Here is a 20860-nt window from a genome sequence, read left to right on the forward strand (position 1 = left end):
ATCAAAGCCGATGTTCATGAATTCCAAATTTTACATACCACTAATATATGTAATTATTTCTAAATATTTTACTTGAATATAATTACATATAATCATTAGCTGAAAACCAAAACATGAGTGATAGAGCGGACCTCTTCCACAGAAGAAAAGCAGAATAATTTACATACATGCAAGTCATTAAGCAGAAAAAAATTCTGACTGACAATCTGAAATCCAAACACTGCTATGGAACAGAGCTACAGAATGTACCAGGCAGAGCAGGTGCTTAGGAAAATGAGATAGGGCACCCAATGCTGCCATCTTCAGGTCACTACTGGTAGTACACCACTCTCTCAACAGATGAGGTCTAGCCACACGGGCTATGAACTTGAGGGAACCAAGTTCATAGACACTGGACAGACCAGCAAATACACACTGGCCTGGCATGGTGACTTCCAAAATCAAATGCTGCAACATATTTTTGCTGTCTGGTGTTAGGCACCTGAAGCTTTTGCTAAGGCACATATTCCAATCAGAGAGAAATACAACTTTTTCAAAGAACTCTTTTTTTTTTAATGATTTTATTTACTTATTTGAGAGAGAGCGAAATCACAGAGGGAGAAACAGACTTCCAGCTGAGCAGGGAGCCCAATGCGGGACTCGATCTCAGGACCTGAGATTATGACCTCAGCAGTAGGGAGATGCTTAACCGACTGAGCCATCCAGGAACCCCTCAAAGAACTCTTGATGAAAAAGACATTTAGTATTCCAATTGCCTTCCTAAAGGGCCCTTTTGCCTCCCACTTCCCCCCACCACCTGCATCCCTTGAAATAATTATATCTCCTCTTCCTGAGAGTCATTCTGTATTCTTAAATTGGATTGAAAGAGTGCCCACAAACTTCTAGAAAGAAGCCCAGTTGTCTACTTCTTTCACTTTCTCCAGGAAAGTGGTTTCCACACCTCACTTAGTAAGTGCCTGAAGGAGGGAGTAAATGATATATTTTCTCTACCACTTTGACTAAAAATCTGATCTTTACATATAGGTAGTATATATTTTTAAATAATCACATATATCCTTCCACATATAGAATTCAGTTATCCACATATCCAGGACACAAGCACAAAGCTAGCAAAGAAAGTTTAGAAAAGCCCTGAGATGTGTTAAACATAGCAAAAAGTTCCATGCTAAATTCGAATTGCTTTACATCTAAAAGAATCTCAGGCCCTCACTGAAATCTTATTTATCCTTATCTTGTACACAGTCCAAAGTTTACTTATGTAGTGTTAAGCCCATACCCTAACATAACAGGAGAACATGAAAAAAATACATAAAATTCAGACCAAACAAATCAGAAAACACAAAAATATAAAATTTGACACTTGAGCAGACAAACCTAAACATTTCCATACTCGAAGTTATCACTAAGCAGTTTAGCAATGATGCTAAAACATCAAGATAACAGGAAACTTAGCCAGATGTCCCAGTTTAATGATGCATTCTCATGGATTTCACTTTACTACGAACTCATGATCTTACTGTAACTTGAGATAGAGCAGTTATTACTACATGTTCCCATTTTATAGATGGGAAGACTGAGACTCAACATTCCAGTGATTTTCCTAGATTCCACAACTTGTAGTAGGCAGGGCTAGGAATTAAGCTCATTTCCTAACTTCAAATCCACAGTTCTTTCTCCATCAACAAAGCACACTTATGAATGTAGGGTGCCGGTCAGTCAGTCACAGGGGCAAAGCAGTTCCTGCTGTTGAAATAATGAAATCCCAGAGTGGGTGTAGACCTATAACTCCGCCCTCCCCAGGTTCCCCACTCCCATGCTGCCCCAGCTTCTAGGTTCCATCCTCACACCCTCCCTACACCATCATCACCACTGCTCTATAACCTGGCACATAATACTCAGTGCCTGACGGAGTGCCTGGGTGACTCAGTGGGTTAAGCCTCTGCCTTCAGCTCAGGTCATGATCTCAGGGTACTGGGATCAAGCCCCGAATCGGGCTCTCTGCTCAGCAGGGAGCCTGCCTCCCCCTCCCACGCCTTCTCTCTGCCTGCTTCTCTGCCTACTTGTGGTTTCTGTCTGTCAAATAAATAAATGAAATTTTTAAAAAAAATACTCAGTGCCTGACTATAGAGCTGGGACCTCAGAACCCCATTCTTGTACAAGTGTTGCATGCATCTGTTCTATTTGGTGTCTGGATCCTAACAAATGAATAAAGGAAGAATGCTCTTCAAAGATGTTCTAACATCAGGGTCTGCACCTCTAATAGGTGCAAAAAAAAATTCTTTTTAAGCCCCCAATTCACAGTGCTTTCTCTAACATCTCTCCATCTTAGCTCAAACAAGTAGCACATCAAAATACACACTTGAGGACTGCTTGAAAGGTGGAACCATTCCAGGTCTCCTCAAATTCACCCCTCTCCCACCCAGTCCCCGCTACTGGGGTTTGAATTTTAGTTCCATCAACCTTTCAGTTTATAAGCAGCAGCAGGTAACTTCTCTCCTTTGGCCCCAATTCCCTTCATCTCAATTAAATTGCAAATGACAACAGGATTGGGACTGGAATGAGGTGTGATAGCTAAACCAGAAGCTTTGGGACAGAAATGTCAAGACAATACAAATCACCATCGGCGATCAGAAGTGAACACAGGGACTGCACTGTTTCAGCCACAGAAGAGGCTCAAGTCCCTGAAATGTGTCCCCCGCCCCAATCACCAGATCTCTGTTTCTGTTGTTTCTTTGACCATTTAGTCTGCAGACACTCCCCAGAGTAGCACAGAAAGCCACATCCCACTAGGAGGCTGTGACTACCGCAGGGCGGTGTCCCCAGAGCAAGGTGTCTGGAGTGGGGAAGGGCTCTGGGACGGAGCTTCAAGAGACAGCAGAAAGGCGGATTTCACGTGCTTTGATATTTGGCCCCAACTAGTCCTGTGTAAAACACAACTGTAAGAGACACTCAGAACTGAGAGCTAGAACCCATCCGTTGGTCAGCTGCAGTCCTGGGGTTACAGGCACATCTCAAAGCCCCTCCAGCAGAAGGAAGCCGCTGCTCCCATGTTCACAGACCTGGGGGGGCAAAGGTGGGCAGCGCAGTGGCTGTGCAGATTCCAAAGACTACTGTCCTGATGCCTTGTGTGATGGTAGCTACACCCTGATCTCTGCACATCTCTGTGGCTCTTGGCAAGCCACAACCTACTCCAGACACACTTTCTGAATTGATATTTACTCAATTTTCCTGTGCTAAACTCCAGGTGAGACTCCAAAAATAGAGAAAGATGTGATCCCGGTGCTCGAGAAATGTGCAATATGGCTGGGGAGACCAGATTAATATAAAAATAATAATTAAAGAAAACCTGCTGTTTTTTCTCTTGCTGCAAACTCACTCTGTCTTGAAACTAACTGCACTGTGCTTATCTGTCTCAGAGCACAAAGAACATGAAGTCTGTACTGGACTTTGAAGGATTAATAGAATCTTAGAAGGGCTTTGGGAAGTGTGGAAGTTAGCAGAAAGAGTCGTATCAAGAGGCTGGGTCGGGGGGGTGACTTCTGGGGACCCAAAATGAGCATCAAAGGAAGGTAGAGGTGAGTCAAATTATGGAATGTACTAGATCATAGGATCCACTTGAACTGACAGAGATGGCTTCTTTCGCCAGGGGTTCTCCTCAAATCACGACAGACAAAAACAAGTAGAGAAAAAGAGGACAGTTGAGATTTGAGTAGCATCTTGTCAGCTAGAAAACAGTGATCCTGAGTTGTGGAAACGGCGTATATTGTCTTAGGTTAAGAACTGCCATTGAATGAATTAAAATGTAAAAACCTAAGCTCTGAGGAAACATTATAGCAAACCTTGTGGAAAATTGATCATCAAATATAAGAGGAACATCCGTAGGGGGAAGAAAAGCGTCAGCAGAAAACAACTTTTATTGAAGAAACATCGACACAGGCGATTTCAGCAGCTCTGCTTTCATTGGGATTTTTTCTGTGCGTTTCTTAACTACTGCTTCCCATATCTTTCTGGTTGCTTCCACGAACAATTGGATGATTTTGTTTAAGAGCCCTCTGGCCATTTCAGTTTTATTGTCCGTCCTTCAGCTTATCTCTGAGCATTTTCAACTTCCAAGAAGGCCACCTTACTTATCACTTAACATTTACTCATTTTTACATCAGGCTTTAATGGTTTTGTTTTGTTTTTGTTTTTGTTTTTTTAATTTTAACAAAGGAGAAGAAGTAGGAAAAAAAAAAAAAAAAGATGTATCATGGACTAACAGGAATGGTCAGCATTCACTTAACATCAGAGCCACCAGAGCAATTGGACCAGCCCTGATACCCTGGCAAAACTCAGTCTAAGACTCTATCCCCAGAACTAAATATCAGGTCACAGTGGCCATGTCCTGGCCCAATTACAGACCTTCACCAATGATACTCCTTCTCCATATGGCAGAAAAAGACCCTCCCCAACCCAGCCCCTGCCTCCTCCAGCCTCGTCTCTGAACCTTCTTCCTCCCTATTGTCCATCCCTCAGGGAACAATATGCTGCTGTGCAGGTGGGCCATGTTCTCTTCAGCTCCCCATCTAAGCCTTTGCACGCTGCCTTCCCCCTGCATGGAATGCTCTGGTCATTGTCCAGCACCCCTGCCTAATTCCTGCTGGGTGTAGGCGGCTCTCTTCTCTCTCCCAGTGTGGCACGGGCAGGTCTGCATGGAAATCGCCAGTCTTCTTGCCGTCCTCTCCACCAGGCTCTGACTGATTTGTTTTGGTTGTTCTTATTGTTTAATATCTGATCGCTAGCATCATGCCTGACATGTAGCAGGTTCTCAGCCAGTTTTGAAGAAGGAAGGAAATGGTTAAACGAGAAGAGTTTCCCAGTGGCCCGAGCAACAGAGTAAGTGCCAATCTTCCAAGCAGTAACTACTACCATCAGCAAATTCACCAATATTATAGACTTTTCTATAAAGATGAAAACCCTTCTAACAGTGGCCATCACATCAATTTTCACTTATAGCGTCAGAAGTGGACCTGTCCCCTGACCTCTCTTCAACAACAGCCAATGGCCCCCCAAGTCAGCAAGGATGGGAGGAGCTGTCCTACTCGCAGGCCTTCGGGAGCTGGCCAAGTCTGAACCCGGCGGCCAGCTGGAGACTCGCCAGGAAAAACGCAGACTGTGCTTTGTCAGAATAGAGAGAGTCCGACTGTGACAGACCCGGGCCCTGAGGGCCCTCACGGCCCAGGCTGCTCAGAAGTAGAAGCCATGAGAGATTTCTACTGGCATCACTGCCCAGACCTTCCTTTAGCAGATGCTGACACATGAGATCCGACAGACAGTATTTTCTCCCAGAGATGAATTTGTGAGATTGACCACCCATCCAACGCTATTTTCCACGAAGTTCTGGTGGCTCTTTAAAAGGTATTATGAATACAAACTAGGCTTCTCTTTAATGCCCTCTGGACCTACAGGTATTCTGAGTTTCACAAATCAAAAGCTGGCTTTATATTCAGCAGCATTACTCCTTGGACCCTAGGTGTAGTACACGAGTCTCAATACATCTCCACAACAAAGCCGTTCACATAGTTTGGCTCTCTTTTTAAAGCAATTCCATCTTTTTTTCCAAACGACTATCTACTGAACTTATCATACAACTAGCTACCTTGAAACTTCACCTTGAGGACAGACAGACACACAGACACACATGCACGCACCCGAATTATTTTCATACCAGCTGCACAGATCAGCATTCCATTTATATATATCCGCACAGAAGACCTATTTAAGGAAACGCTATAGGTTTGGAAGGGTCCAAGAACTGACTTTTATAACCTAAGCAATTCTGAGCTCCTTGAAGGAGAAGAAAACTGATGAGCACATTCTGAGCCATTCATCCTATGGCATGTCCTAAAATGTTCTGCATCAAATCACACATTCTCCCCAGATGTGGTGATTTTAAAGGTCAGCTCTCGGAGGCTGGTATGAAAAATGAGGTTTTTACCGACTCCCCAGTAAGCTGTGGGCAGCCTTTCGAGGGTCATTTTATTTTTATCCCTGCATTACTAAAAGCAACACCCTCCCAGACATTAGGGCTAAGAGCTTGCTCTTGCTCAACTATTTCTTTACGGGCAAAGCCCCGAAATCCTAGAGATGATTCTATGTCTGAAAACTGACCAGAAAAGTATGTTTAGTGGGGAGAGCCATTCTCACCCCTCCATTGCACCAAGCCGTCTTCTATTTTAGGTTTTTATTTCTGAAGTTATGTTTCTTTTCTAGTCACTAACCGTCAGCACTACCATCATCATCTCTCACACTCAGAGTCGACACCAACCATCTGTATGTGTAAATGGGGCTGAGAAGATTTACCTGTGAATTGGGGTCCCTGTCACAGTGAGGGTCTACAGGTAATTGAACCTCCACATAGCATTTCAGCTCAATTGAGCTCCCCTCTCTCTAGTAATAACCACTGCCCGTTACTGAAAGCTACTGTCTACCATGGCACTAAGCACATTACATCGTGCTCACAACAACTCCGAGAGGCAGGCACTGTGACGGTAATGTAATACGGTAGCTTGAGCACTTTGACGCTGGAGTGAAAGATCAAGCTTCAAGGGCAGACTCTGCCATTTACTTGACCTTAGGGAAGTTATTTAGCCTTTCTGAGTCTTGGGTTGTCCATAAAATGGAGAAAATAAAATGAATAACTAACGTATCTTCAATTCTTACTATTTGCCAGGGCTCAATCCACCATTTTACAGCTGAGAAAACCGACACTTGGGTTCAATAACTTGGGCAAGTAGGGGTGATAGAGCTGGATTAGAATCAGTTGGGCCCAACCGCCCAAGTCAGTGACGTTTGCCCACAATTTCACACTGTGTGCCGCTCTTGTCGGTGACGGAACGCTACAGGCCCCTAGAATTGATGTTCTTAAGAGCCGGGCATGGCATATGCCAGGAAAGCTGTCTAGCTTGCCTGCTGCCATCCTTCCATGGCTTGCACTGGGCTAAGAGCCTTCAACTCCTCAGTGGCCCCAGAATCACACAAGAAACACAGCACACGCCTGTCGAGAGCCAGAGAAGAGCGCACGGTCATAACTAGTCATTATAGGAAGCCATGTCTTCTCAGTCCTGCAAGGGACAAAGGGTACTGCTAATAGCCTGGCTCGGGAGACCTGAGATACAATCCATTAGGCAAGGACATAAAATACATTGTGCCCGGAGCACCAATTCCTCTGTTCCTTTGCCTTCCTCTAGTCAGTAGATTCCCCTAATCATAAAGGTGGGGGGCAGGCAGGTGGCCGAAAGATGAACTTTTACTTCTCAGTTCAGGATCAGGTACCCCTCCGAACAGAACAGCAAGCCTGCTCTAGCCAATTGTCTCCTTGGGTAAAAGCAGTCAGACTCCCGGAGACTCTGGTCTTTTTGAGAGATGCTAGGAATCCTGATGTTCGTGTGCTAGCCTCCGATGTGTAAATTCACACCCCTTTTTAAATTTAATTAAAGGGGGGACGCCTGGGTGGCTCAGTTGGTTGGACGACTGCCTTCGGCTCAGGTCATGATCCCGGAGTCCCGGGATCGAGTCCCACATCAGGCTCCCAGCTCCATGGGGAGTCTGCTTCTCCCTCTGACCTTCTCGCTCATGCTCTCTCTCACTGTTTCTCTCTCAAATAAATAAATAAAATCTTTAAAAAAAAAAAAATTTAATTAAAGGGCAGGCTGTATATCTATATATTCCGCCCCCACACTTCACTCCCTGCCCCATCCCCCTCCACACTACCCCCAACCCCACTACCCCACATTAGCCTGAATCCTGATTCTGTAACAATAACTTGCCTCCAGGACACTAAGCACATGTCTCTGCTGCCTCACCTGGTCACACCTTGCTCTGGCATCCTAAACTGAGAAACATTTGGGTGCACTAGATGGGGACTCGAAAAGTCTCGTAGCTCAGACCCTAGCACTATTTTACTGGACAGTCTTAGACAAGTCATTTCACTTATCTGAACCTCATTCATCTGTATAATGGGGATTCCTTTCCTCATCAAATTTTAATTGAGCGCCCGTTGTGTGGACGCCAGACACTGTGTTCAGGGGTAAAGGAGTCCCGCCCAACCTGAATTCTCATTGTGAGACTCAAATGGATACACACGTCCAATGCTCAAGCAATGCAAGAGCTGTAACTCAGACGAAGCTTCCCTGCTCTGAGGCGATGAAGACCACAGATGTCTTCATGGCTGACTTGTCCCATCTCAGAGCTCTGGCTCTATCTACACAGTCATCTCCACAGAGAAATTACCTTCTGGGTAGGCAACTGTGGGCTTAATCACAGGTCAGCGGTTCCTGAAACCCAATCAGAGGAGCTTTTTGATATGCAGACAATCCACTAAGACGCAGAAGCTTCCTAAAGTACTAGTATCTCTTCCATCAGTAACCATTTACAACAGCAAATAAAAAATTATCTGACTGCTGGGAAAGTCTTCCCCTCAGAAACCACCCCTGATCATCCCCAACCTGAAGTAAGTGCCCTCCGTTCCTTCTCTTTGAACTTATCAAGTTATATCAAATCCCTGTTCACTGTGTGTATCCCTCACTAGACTCTAAGTCCCCAAGGAGCAGGACCATGTCTGCCTGCTTCCCGGTAGAACCGCCACTGCCTGACACATAATAGATGTTCAGTAAATGTTTACTGAATCAATAAACGAATGGGCCACAATTGATTCTGTCAGAGTCGTGGACAGTAGTAGGGATACAGCAAGGTCACACCTTGGTTAAAACACCTTTGCAAAGAAGCGGAATCCAATGTCCCTTTTCTCACCAATTAGAGCTTTGGCTTTTATCTTGGAGGAACTAAGTCTTCTTCGTTTGAGTTGGGGGAGGAAAAGGTGAACAGCCCAAAAAAAGGTTTGGGGAGTGCTGAACAGTTAAATCTTTCTAAAGTATGCCATTTTAAGGCATCTCCCCATGTTTTATCACAGCGAACCTTTAAACCTTGCTAATTAGACACCGACATAGGACCCCTGTGTACAAACATCCAAAATGCATCCAGAGTAGAGCAAACGACATCTTTTGGAACTCTTCCAGTAGCTTCTGTGCATACTTTTATGTTAATGCAACGGTCTTACAGCCAAAACAGCCAGACTGCAAACACCTGGCATGCACTCTCAGAAACTTGAACTCATCGGGAGGAGCAGCCAAGATGTGAAACCCCAAATTTATTGCTTTCTTTAGTTATTAAGGGAGTGCAGCATGTATCAATGAGCAGCATCACTCCTAATCTGCTTGCAAAGTTTAATCAGGAATTCATATTTCATGTGCTTTCACGGGCACAACAATATTTATTCATTTGTTCTCCGAAGCTGCTGCCTGCAAGCAGCCCTTCTCGTTGTGCGCTCAGGGGAGGTGTGCTATTAACTCCGGGGAGGCCTCCTCCATCTCCAGGGAGAAGCCTGACATCTTTTAGGGCAGGCCTGACCATTATTATTTATGCTTAAAACGTTTTACGTTGCAAAAAAAAAAAAAAAAACGTTTTACGTTGCAAAGTGGCACGCTACCTCCATCTAAAACCCCTTTGTGATATACACTGCACAGTCTGCATTTCGGAAGGGAAAACCTGAGTTGTTGCAAGGTAGAGAATTACTCAAGGTCACACGGGGGTCCTTTCTGCCCTTGAGTCCTACCGATATGGCCACCTTGATATCTAAGTGTACAGTCACGTCAAATATGCTAGCTAGCAGGAACTGAATGCCCAGCCCTGGGTTAAGCAGCTTTGCAATGCATTAGTCCTCAACAGCTCTGCAAGACTCAGCCATATTTCTAGTCTCACTTTAAAAGATGAAGAAACGAGGGCACAGAAAGTTTAACTTATCCAACGTTGCCCAGCAAACCAGTGATGGAGCCTGGATGTGATCTGACCCTCAAGCTTGCACCCTGAATTACCGACCGAGAGGACAGCCTCGCTAGCAGGTCCCTAAGGTGCACTGGCTCAAGGAAAACCACATAGTGTTGTACGGGGTGGGGTTCACTCTATTTTATTCCAGCTTTCCCTTGTGCTCCCTACCAGAATGCTTCTCTGAGATGGAGCACTAAGGGGAAGGATACTGATGACTTTACACAAAAAGAATAATAGGAGGGATGAATATGGATTAGATAAAAGTAGCCCTTACTGATAGGGAAAACCTAATGCAGAGTCAGAAAATGAAAATTAAAATATGGAGGGAGGGGCGCCTGGGTGGCTCAGTTAAGCGTCTGCCTTCAGCTCAGGTCATGATCCCAGGGTCCTGGGATCAAGCCCCCACATCAGGCTCCTCGCTCAGCAGGGAGCCTGCTTCTCCCTCTCCCTCTGCTTGCCTGCCTGCGACTCCCCCTGCTTGCGCTCTGTTTCTCACTATCTCTCCCTGTGTGTCAAATAAATAAAACATTTTTTAAAAAAATATGGAAGGAAACCAATTTTTAGTTAAAAAGTTAAACCTGCTAACTTTTTTCTTCGACATAAAGGAAAAAGGAAAAGCCAACAAAGCTCATTAGCGACAGAGGATGTCTACCAAAATACTCTGCAACTTACCTGAGTGAAAAGTCATAAGCCCCATATTTCCAGAGTACTTCCAATTTATTCTTGCTTCTGGAGATGTAAAAGATACAATCTCTCCTGACAGCACAGGTGTTTGATAAATGGAGGAACACCTTGTTGCTCCTTTTTCCAAAGGCACGACTCCCTTTCCTAAGTTCTTATTTGGCGTGGCAAAATGACTTCGGAAAAACCAGAAGTCTACATACCCAGAGTTAACGGCGGTGATCGCTGCTCTGATATTACAAATGATCTGTAGACTCTCTCCCTTCCTTATCCATTTTTTAACATTCTTTTTCCTACAGTGAATATATGTCACTTTTGTCAGAAGGAAGAGAAACAAAGAGTTTTTGTAAAGACTTTTTCATAAAGGAGTCCCCAAGTCACCCTGCCTCAGCCCTCCCTTCATCGCCAAGGGAATGATTGTTTATGGACACTATAAAGGACAGACTGGCAGGCCCTGAAAACAGCGATGAAGCCCCGTGGGTGATTTATTCCCCTCCACCCTTCTAGCATTTCTTACACCCACTGCGGATTTAAACCCTCAAATGACAGCATTTCCTTCTCTGAGAAACCTTTCCCCACTAGGAAATCCACTCATCGGAAATATTCCAGAAATGCCCATCTTTACAGTGACAAACATATAAAACTCTAAGCAAATTACAAGATTTCTATGAAGGAAACAAAGAGATTTTTAATCACCATGTGTTCAGTCTCACGTCGTGTTTCCATTCATTGTGGTGGCTCATAATGTACAGTAATACATTTTACATCTACTAAATGCGTTCTGGGTTTTTATATCACAGTTCAGAAGAATAGCTTCGAAAATCCTTTTGACTCTTTTATTTGAAAACTACATTTGTGGAATGGGGTAATTAAATTCCTATAGTTCGATATAATATTACCTCTGCTATTCTAGCTCATAAAAAAAAAAAATCCCAACCATCTTCTTCCTGCTTTTGCTAGAAATAGAATTACACCACAGATATTTCTGTTAATACAAGTCTAAGACTTTGAGAGCCTACTCCATTGTAGTTAAACCAGAAAACTCCCTCTTTTGTACATCTTTATGAAAATTAAAATGACTGCAGAAGTCTTCTGTGCTTGATGAATGCATACTAGCTTACTTTGAGGAGAAAAAGAAAGAAGGGTTCAATGTCAGGGTTTTTGAATCACAGGAAGAAGTTTTCTCTAGATGAAGAGCTGGAGGATTTAGGGCCTTAAAATGACTCTAAAATTAGGAAATCAAGAATACAGAACCTGGGTGCCTGGGTGGGTCAGTGGGTTAAGACACTGCTTTCAGCTCAGGTCATGATCCCAGGGTCCTGGGATCGAGTCCCACATCGGGCTCTCTGCTCAGCAGGGAGCCTGCTTCCTCCTCTTTCTCTCTGCCTGCCTCTCTGCCTACATGTAATCTCTCTCTGTCAAATAAATAAATAAAAATCTTTAAAAAAAAAAAAAAAAGAACACAGAACCTTTGGTGCAGTGGGATTTCTTGGGTAAAGGTAGGATCAAGTACCCTCCTATCTGAGTATGACATAGATAACTGCATGGCGTATATGTCACAGAAGTATTTCATTTCATTTGCTCCTCTTTCAGTTTCAGGTGGCAGGAGAATACCCTCACTTTAAAGAAGACATTGGAGGCATGAAGTGGTGATGTAATTTGTCCCGGAATACAAGTTTAGGAAGTAACCAAGCTGGTATTCTTAGCAAGAAGACAAGAGAGAGGGGTGCCTGGGTGGCTCAGTCTGCTAAGTCTGCCTTCAGCTCAGGTCATGATCCCAGGGTCCTGCGATCGAGTCCCACATTGGGCTCCCTGCTCAGCGGGGAGCTGTCTTCTCCCTCTCCCATCTGCTTATGTTCTCTTTCACTATCTCTCTCACCATCTGTCTGTCTCTCTCTCTCTCTCAAATAAATAAATAAAATATTAAAAGAAGGAGAAAGAGAAGACAAGAGAGAACAAATGTTGGCAAAGAGGTGAAGAAAACAGGACTCTTTAGCCCTGTTAAGAATGTAAATTTGTACAGCCACTATGGAAAGTCATATGGAGTTTCCTTATGATTGAACAGTCCTATTTCTGAATACATATCCAAAAGGAATGAAAATAGGCTATTAAAAAAGATGTCTGGTTCTCACTTTCGCAGCACAGGTACTAAAAATTGGAACGATAAAGAGAAGATTAGCATGGCCCCTGCACAAGGATGACACGTGAAAAAGATATCTATGCCTCCATGCTTCCTGCAGCATATTCAAAATAGCCAAGATACAGAAACAACGTAAGTGCCCATCGATGGATAAATGCGCAGCAACGTGGTATGCAACGGAACATGACTCAGCCCTGAGGAAGAAGAAAATTCTGCCATTTGCGAGAACATGGATGGACCTGGAAGGCATTATTCTAAGTGAAATAAGTCAGAGAAAGATGAAAACAGTAAGATCTCACTTACATATGGAATATAAAAAAGTGAAACTCATAGGAACAGAGACTAGAGTGGTGGTTACCGGAGGCTAAGGAGTGAGAGAGGGGAAGTGGGCTTGCTGGAAGGTACAAATCTCCAGATAGAAGACGAAAAAGTTCTGGGATCTTAATGTCCAGCATGAACATTAAAGAGTTAAGAATACTGAATTACATACTTGGAAGTCACTAAGAGAATACATCATCACAAAAAAGAGATGGTAATTATGTGATATGACACAGGCATCAGCTAACTACTCATTCATATTGTGATATAGAAGTATATCAAGTCAGCACATTATACACCTTAAACTTCCACAATGTTCTATGTCAATCATATCTCAATAAAGCTGGAAAAAGAAAAAAAAAAAACTGACACTCAGCCCCACAGAGACTAACTTCGAGTTCAGGCCCTTTCCATCACCTCATACCACACCACACACTGCCCATCAGACACCCCAAAAGCAGCTTCATCGAGTGCTGAGGGACTCTAGCTACTGGCTTGCGGTGCTCCTACCCAGATAAAATTAAGAGGGCTCTGCACTAACTCAGCCCACAGACAAAATGAACTGCTACAGAAGCAGCTCTATGTGTACGAGTCTCCAAATATCTAAAGTCAGTTGTTGGGCTGCAGTTATGCGATGGCTCTCTGAAGCCCCTAGGATACAGTTTTAAATGATAAATGAAAGATTGGGGTTGCAAAAATATACAACTATTCTAGATTGCAAATCAATTTGTTTTTAACATAGCGAACAATGTAGAGCTCACTGGTTTTTTTGTTTTTTGGGTTTTTTTAAGATTTTATTTATTTGAGAAAGAGATAGTGAGAGGGAATACAAGCAGGGGGAGTGGGAGAGGAGAAGCAGACTTCCTGTGGTGCAGGGAGCCCGATGTAGGGCTCAATCCCAGAACCCTGGGATCATGATCTGAGCTGAAGTCAGACAATGACTGAGCCACCCAGGCGTCCCTAGAGCTCACTTTTTAATTCCAAAATACAGTGGTGTCCTCATGGTAATATAAATAGATGGCAACCCCCTCATAATGGCAAGGATGAATATATAACATACACAGAGAGAAAATAACCTTCCCAGTTCCCAGAAGAGAGCTATAGTCAGAAGGAAGCGTGCCCAGGCAAAAGAACAACAAGGGAAAACACTCAAAAAGTTAAGTTTTATGGGGCCAGCCAAAGAAATACAGTGTTCCTATAAGGTGTTACAATTTTTCTATATGCATAGACATGGAAGTGAAAGTAATGAGTTGGAATAGATACTATTAGCTTTTAATTAAGTTACTCTTAGAAATAACACACACACTGGTCATCTGCCCAAACATCTCAATTAAGAATGTGTAAAAGTGCATTCCTTCCAGCTTTTTGTCAGCTCTGTATCAAATGATCCAAACAGCTAAACTAGTTCAAAGACTCTACATGGAAGAAATAAGCCTGGGGCTTATTTCCAGCTTTCCATGGAGATACTGAAATGGTCATTTTTAATGTCATCCATTTTCAGAAACAACTAGAACTGGGCATAAGTCTCTTAAAAGCATACATAAGTCTCCCCCTCCCAGCCAGGTAGTCAAAGACTAGATACCAGGAAACAAGCTAATGTCCTCCCGCAGGTAGGAAAATATTAATTAGCAATTCATAAACTAAGGTTACCTTTACAAGTGCACTTCTAGTATGAATTACAGCCGATTATGAGTTTAAGACCGACTATACATTTCATTACCACTCTCAGCATGAGAAAGTCCTGATTGTAACTGGAAATTCAAACACATTTGATTCATGACCATCAAAAGCTCCGATCAATGAGAACTCTTTTACTTGGAACAAATAAGTTATTTCTTTTGATAAAGTACAAACAGAACCTTATATTATTAATTTCCTGACAATCCTATTCTGGGGAGAAAAAATTAAGTTGGTGACCAATTCTCTGTTCACAATGAATTCTACCCTTTCAAAAATCATTCTAGACCTGTATCTCCTAAACTTTGATCCTTGGAATATTAAAAGCTTAGGATGCTAATATGCATTCCATAAAGAGACTTCTGTGGGGCAGCTGGGTGGTTCAGTGGGTTAAGTCACTGCCTTTGGCTCAGGTCATGATCTCATGGTCCTGGGATCAAGCCCTGCATCAGACTCTCTGCTCAGTAGGGAGCCTGCTCCTTGCCCCCCTGCCCCCCCTCACCTACCTCTCTGCCTACTTGTGATCTCTGTCAAATAGATAAATAAAATCTTAAAGAGAGAGAGAGAGATGTCTGCAACCATATAATGTATTTCCTTAATTCTCAAGTTCACTGTTTTCACATTTTAACATTTCCAAAATGGTGCTTCATCTTACAATGTTAAAAACTGTTAACTAAATCTGTTTTCCTCTTAGAAGAAAAAAAAAACTATTAAATTAAGGGTATATTTTATAACCAATGACCTCTTAAAATGGATGAATTGTGGTAAGTTTGGAGAAATAATTTTTTTATTATTTCTGTAAAGATTCACATTACCACATTAAAGTCTCTGAAAAGTCCTACACTCTACAAAGCTGTTTTCTTTGTTTGACTCAATGTCTCCCAAACATATTTACCCATAGATCCCTTATTTTCTAGAACTCATAATAACATTTCCTGAGACTAATGTTCTAGGAACACATTCTGGGAAAGACCGCTGATTCTTTTATTACCCTTGGCCAAGACTCTTTGCTCATCAGCTTTCCAAGACCCAGTGACAGGAACCTTCAATCAAAAGTGAAGGTAAACGTGTTTCAGGGTCGACAGAACTGAATGGATGACCCAAAACTCTGCAGAGAGAACATTCCAACTAGGCCAGAGGCCGATTTATTCTGCTTGGAAACATCTGTGGTGTATTCATCCTGATTGCTTTCTCCACAAATGATGCACAGCTTTGTCTGTTTCGAATGCCTTTATGACGTGAGAAATGAATAGACAGAATTGAAGCCATCTGCGTGATAACATGGGAAGCACCATAGGATGAGATGCACTGTTGGGTGAGAGACATCCCTGCACTTTGCCCAACGTTTGGAGGGAAGAGAAATCAATATTTTTCCAGAACCAGTTTCTAAATTTACTTCATCAGCAAGTTACTGTTTGTGCACTCCCATAAAATTGAATAAAATAAGTCATATGGTCACAGAGCTGGCAGCAGGTGAGTTTGAGCACAGACACTCAAAATGGAACCAATGACATGGCTCTAACTGATGTAAGCGCCCATCTTTAGGCCCATACTAAGACTTAAAGAAACGCATCTCCTACCACACAATATTTATCTGCAAATACCCTATTTATCTAGTTTGTAGGAAAAAGTATTGAAATATGGAAATAGGACTGGAAGATTACCATGTGCCTTTTGAAAGACGGACTCAAGCACTGTCTAACAGGCCCACCTGTCTAAAAGGCCAACTGATTCTCTTGGACTAGCAGCATTGACATTGCATGGGATCTTGTCAGAAACGCCAGATCTCAGGACCCATTCCAGACCTATTTGATCAGAATCTGCCTCTTTGCAAGACCCGTAGGTTATTTCATAGACATTATGGTTTGAGCAGCATTTTCTGACTTCCCGATTATGACTCATCGGGGCCCGGATGTTGTGAAGCTAGATGTTCACTTGCAAAGATGGCTAAATGGCAAGTTATTTTTGTCCACTAAGACATGCAAATGCTTTCTGTCCAATAAGGAAAGACACCCTTATGAGGGGGGGTGCTGCCCTGTAGAATATAAACCATTTTGCACCTATTCCAGAATTCTCTTTTAGGGAAGACATGATCTCAGCCCCCCAATTTATCATCCTGCTTTTCCCTCATTAATGAGTTAAATAAACCTTTGACACGTGCTCCGCACACATGCATGACAAGCATGCTTGTAACTGTTGACAGTTTAATTCAAACCTAATCATCTCTTGACAGAGGAGGAATACTTATCTCCAGTGAACACCGCAACAACCACCCTTTCTTGGGAAAAATCATCAGCAAACAGTAATTAAGAACATCCGCTCTGACAGAGAGATGAATCTAGCATGGGTTTGTCCCTCAAGGATGGTAGGTTTAATGTATAATCTAACTTCAGATACAAGGGCTGGCAACTGAGAGCCTATAGCTCTGTTCCGCCTTGCAGACATGGTGTGCAGCTGAAGAACATTTTGTTTTGTTTTTAATTTTTGGATCTGAAGGCCTTTAGGTGTAATGTGTATTCTCCGGTTCTCCACAGGCTCCTATCCTCCTTATTATCGTATATCAGGCTGTTTCACACATGTTTGCTACCTAGCTGGCCCCTGAAGGCATAGAAGTTTACACCCCTTAAAGAAGGCACTAATCTATTAAATCCACTTAAGCCAGCACTACGGTGGGAAATGGCTTGCCTCAAAATCATAGCACACTCGAAGGAGCCCTTATTGGGAATATTTTTGCATATCTATCATATGCAGACCCTGGACAGCTATGACAAGTATAAAAAGAGTGCAGCTGCCAAAACCAGTGGCCTTATTCATTATCCACCGGAGGGCAAATTATTTACAGGTATAACAATGCATTTGAAATACATTTACTAAGCATCATCATCAATTTCTCCAGATACAGAAGAGTTTCATTTAAATGGCTCTCCAAGCACAGAAACCACTGCTCGCAGAAACAGCAGAGATAGCTTCATTCTCAACACTGAGCATTACGGAAATGTCAAAACAAATATCATGCAGAAATACAGCAAGAAGCAGCACTCTAGTGATTGGCAATAGCCGGGTCCCTCTGAAACCAAACCCAGGAGTCCAAAAGCGGCTCTGACAAGACAGAGTGTAGTGGGGCCAATCCGTCCTAGTGGACGTTGCTTTCTTCCTTGGATGGACTTGTTGACAGCACATCACAGAAAGTTCTCAAGCATCTGCCTTCACAGGCGTGACTCTCCGTTTTATAAGCACTTAAATTCACTCAACAAGCAAAAGCAAGCACTATCTAAACAGAGTCATTAATAATATAAATCTCACCTAGAGGAAAAGAATAATACCGCCTGTCTCATTGCGCTGCCTAAATACTGATTTCCCCGGTTTTCCATTTGTCCTCTCTATGGATTTTTCTCCTTTGGTACATCTCGTCTCTCATTTTACTCCAGGACTTCTTCAGGGGACTTAATGGGAACAACTTTGAGGAAATCAGCTAGTAACACCTCCATTTCTCATCTGGACAGCTATGAGGCCTCGCCAACCATCACCATCCCGCTCCACGGGCCTTTCCACACTTCCCAGCAAGACCTTAGTTAGCCCCTGATCTCTTAGTCTTTGTACCTGGGTCACTAAACTGGGCGTTTAGCTACAGTATATGGCTTGAGGGTCATTAATATACAGTTATCCGATAGGTTATTTATCTCAGGGTTTACTTTGCAATTGTCTAGCTGGAATCTGAGTTTTCTTTCAAAACCACCTTCCAGTAGTTTTCCATTCACTTTGTTTTTCGCCGAGAGACGGGATGTGGTTTCAGAATTCAAGAGGAGTTTCAGTAGCATTTCAGGGAAAATCTCCCTGGCCTCCTCACCCTGTGAGTTTCCCTTCCAGACTCCCTACATCACACAGAATAAAGCTTTCCAAACTTCTCTTCGGCCGCAAACTGCTTTTCAAAGAAAATGGGCAGTCTCTAACACCGGAAGGAACTAGCGGAACCGGAACTGCAAAGGAACGAGAGAGGAACCGGAACTGCAAAGGAACGAGAGAGGAACCGGAACTGCAAAGCCTGGGAGAGGCAGGAACTCTCCGGGAGTGGGGGTGGGAATCGCTCAGATACTGCGGGCCAAAGAGGAATGAGCGGATCCGGCAAAACTGTGATGAGCACCACCACCACCCCACCTCTCCCCTGCGTTTAAAAGAGATTCAGAATCTTTTGTCTTAAGGTCTTTCGCAAGTTCATACACACTTGGGTTTGTTTGTTTGTTTGCTTGCTTGCTTGTTTGTTTTAACTGCCAAAGCTACTGTAAGATTCCAGGTAGGCTGGCTCCCCTGGGGGACACTTGATCCTCCTTAACCTGTCACCAGTTACTTTTTTGGTTTTGTTTTTGTTTTTTTAAGATTTTATTTATTTATTTGACAGAGAGAGAGAGAGAGATCACAAGGAGAGAGGCAGGCAGAGAGGGAGGGGAAGCAGATTCCCCGCCGAGCAGAGAGCCGGTTGCGGGGCTTGATCCCAGGACCCCAAGATCATGACCCCAGCCGAAGACAGAGGCTCAACCCACTGAACCACCCAAGAGCTCCACCAGTTACTTCTTACATACAAATGAATCTGTCTGCTGGCCCCTGCTCCCAATTCTGGATCCCAGACTCCACCACTGAACTCAGAACTCAAACACATTCCTAAGGTTCACCTTAAATCCACTTCTGCATAGCTCTCTTAATAAAAGCTGGGGGTGCCTGGGTGGCTCAGTTGGTTGGGCATCTGACTCTGGATTTTGGCTCAGGTCATGATCTCAGGGTCACAGAATCAAACCCCATACCAAGCTCCATGCTCAACTCAGAGTCTGCATGAGATTCTCTCTCCTCCTCTGCCTCTGCCCCTCCCCCTGCTTGCACTCTCTTAATTAATTAGTTAACTAAATCTTAAAAAGAAAAAAGCTGACACTGACTCTAGGTTTTCCATATTTTTGTGTACAGGGTCATGTGTTCCTTGATGCAAGTACTACCTTTTTGTCCTTTTTCTATTCCTACCTCATGGTACCTAGTGCTCTTTATCCATTTAAAGACTAACCATTGATTGGTTTTTCAGAGATGCAGGTATATTCCAGGAAGAAGGCAATGAAAAAACTGAGAGAGAGAGAGACATGATTAATGACCTAATGATCTCTAAGAGATGGAAGCATTTTTGGCTGTTGGAGCTAGGGCAATCCATAGCCAATGGTACTGGAATTATGCTAAGGAATTTAAGTTCCAAAAGAAAACTTACTCATACTACAAATGTACTGGTTCTAGCAGAACAGGTTTCAAGGTACAAGTGTTTTCCATTCACTTTGTTTTTCGCTGAGAGAAAAACAAAGAATAGAAACAAAGAATAACCCACCCCCCCCAAAGTTGTCCTGCCCTCACCCCTAGAATATATTCTCTTTCCAGATATAGTTAAGAATATGGACCTTGGGGTGCCTGGGTGGCTCAGTGGGTTAAAGCCTCTGCCTTCGGCTCAGGTCATGATGCCAGGGTCCTGGGATCGAGCCCCGAATTGGGCTCTCTGTTCCACGGGGAACCTGCTTCTTCCTCTCTCTCTCTCTCTGTGCCTGCCTCTCTGCCTACTTGTGATCTCTATCTGTCAAATAAATAAATAAAAATCTTAAAAAAAAAAAAAAGAAAAGAAAAGAAAGAAAATGGACCTTGAAATGGGGAGGTAATTGTGAATTATCCAAGGGCGAGGGGTCCTAATCTAATCGCGTAAGTCCTCAAAAGCAAAAAACCTTTCCCAACTTTAGCCAGTGAAGAAAGATGTGACAATGGAAGAAAGATCAGAGACATGCAACACGGGTGGCTTGAAAACAGAGGAAGAGGGCCACGAGTCAAGGAATGCAGGCCTCTAGACGCTGAGAGAAGCAAAGAAACAGATTCCCCCTGAGGGGCCTCCAGAGAGGAACCCAGCCCTGCTCACACCTTAATTGTAGCTCAGACTTCTAAGCTTATGAAACTGTAAATAACAAATTTGTGATGTTTTAAGTCACCTATAATTTGTTAATGGTAGTGACAGAAAATTAATACAAAAGGCAATCCTCGTTTTCAGCATGGTCCTGTAAAGTGGTGAGTGGGAATTTACCGCCAGACCCCCAAACCAGAGAGCTGTCTTACTCTGGCTGAAACTGTCCCTTCAGGCCCCTTTCCCCCTTTGCAACTTGGCTGACTTGG

The 20860-nt window shown here is 43.3% G+C and overlaps 1 protein-coding gene and 1 non-coding gene across 2 annotated transcripts in view; one reads left to right on the forward strand and one right to left on the reverse strand.

Moving 5' to 3' along the window:
• TPH2 (tryptophan hydroxylase 2) overlaps positions 1 to 20860 on the reverse strand; it is a 97927-nt gene that overhangs the window by 15678 nt on the left and 61389 nt on the right. The gene's annotated exons all lie outside the window — the stretch shown is intronic.
• On the forward strand, positions 12670 to 12777 carry LOC116594581. Its single transcript, XR_004287294.1, has one exon. It is a non-coding gene; the product is annotated as a U6 spliceosomal RNA (small nuclear RNA).

Source organism: Mustela erminea, chromosome 6 (genome assembly GCF_009829155.1).
Source record: "Mustela erminea isolate mMusErm1 chromosome 6, mMusErm1.Pri, whole genome shotgun sequence".
NCBI lineage: Eukaryota > Metazoa > Chordata > Mammalia > Carnivora > Mustelidae > Mustela > Mustela erminea.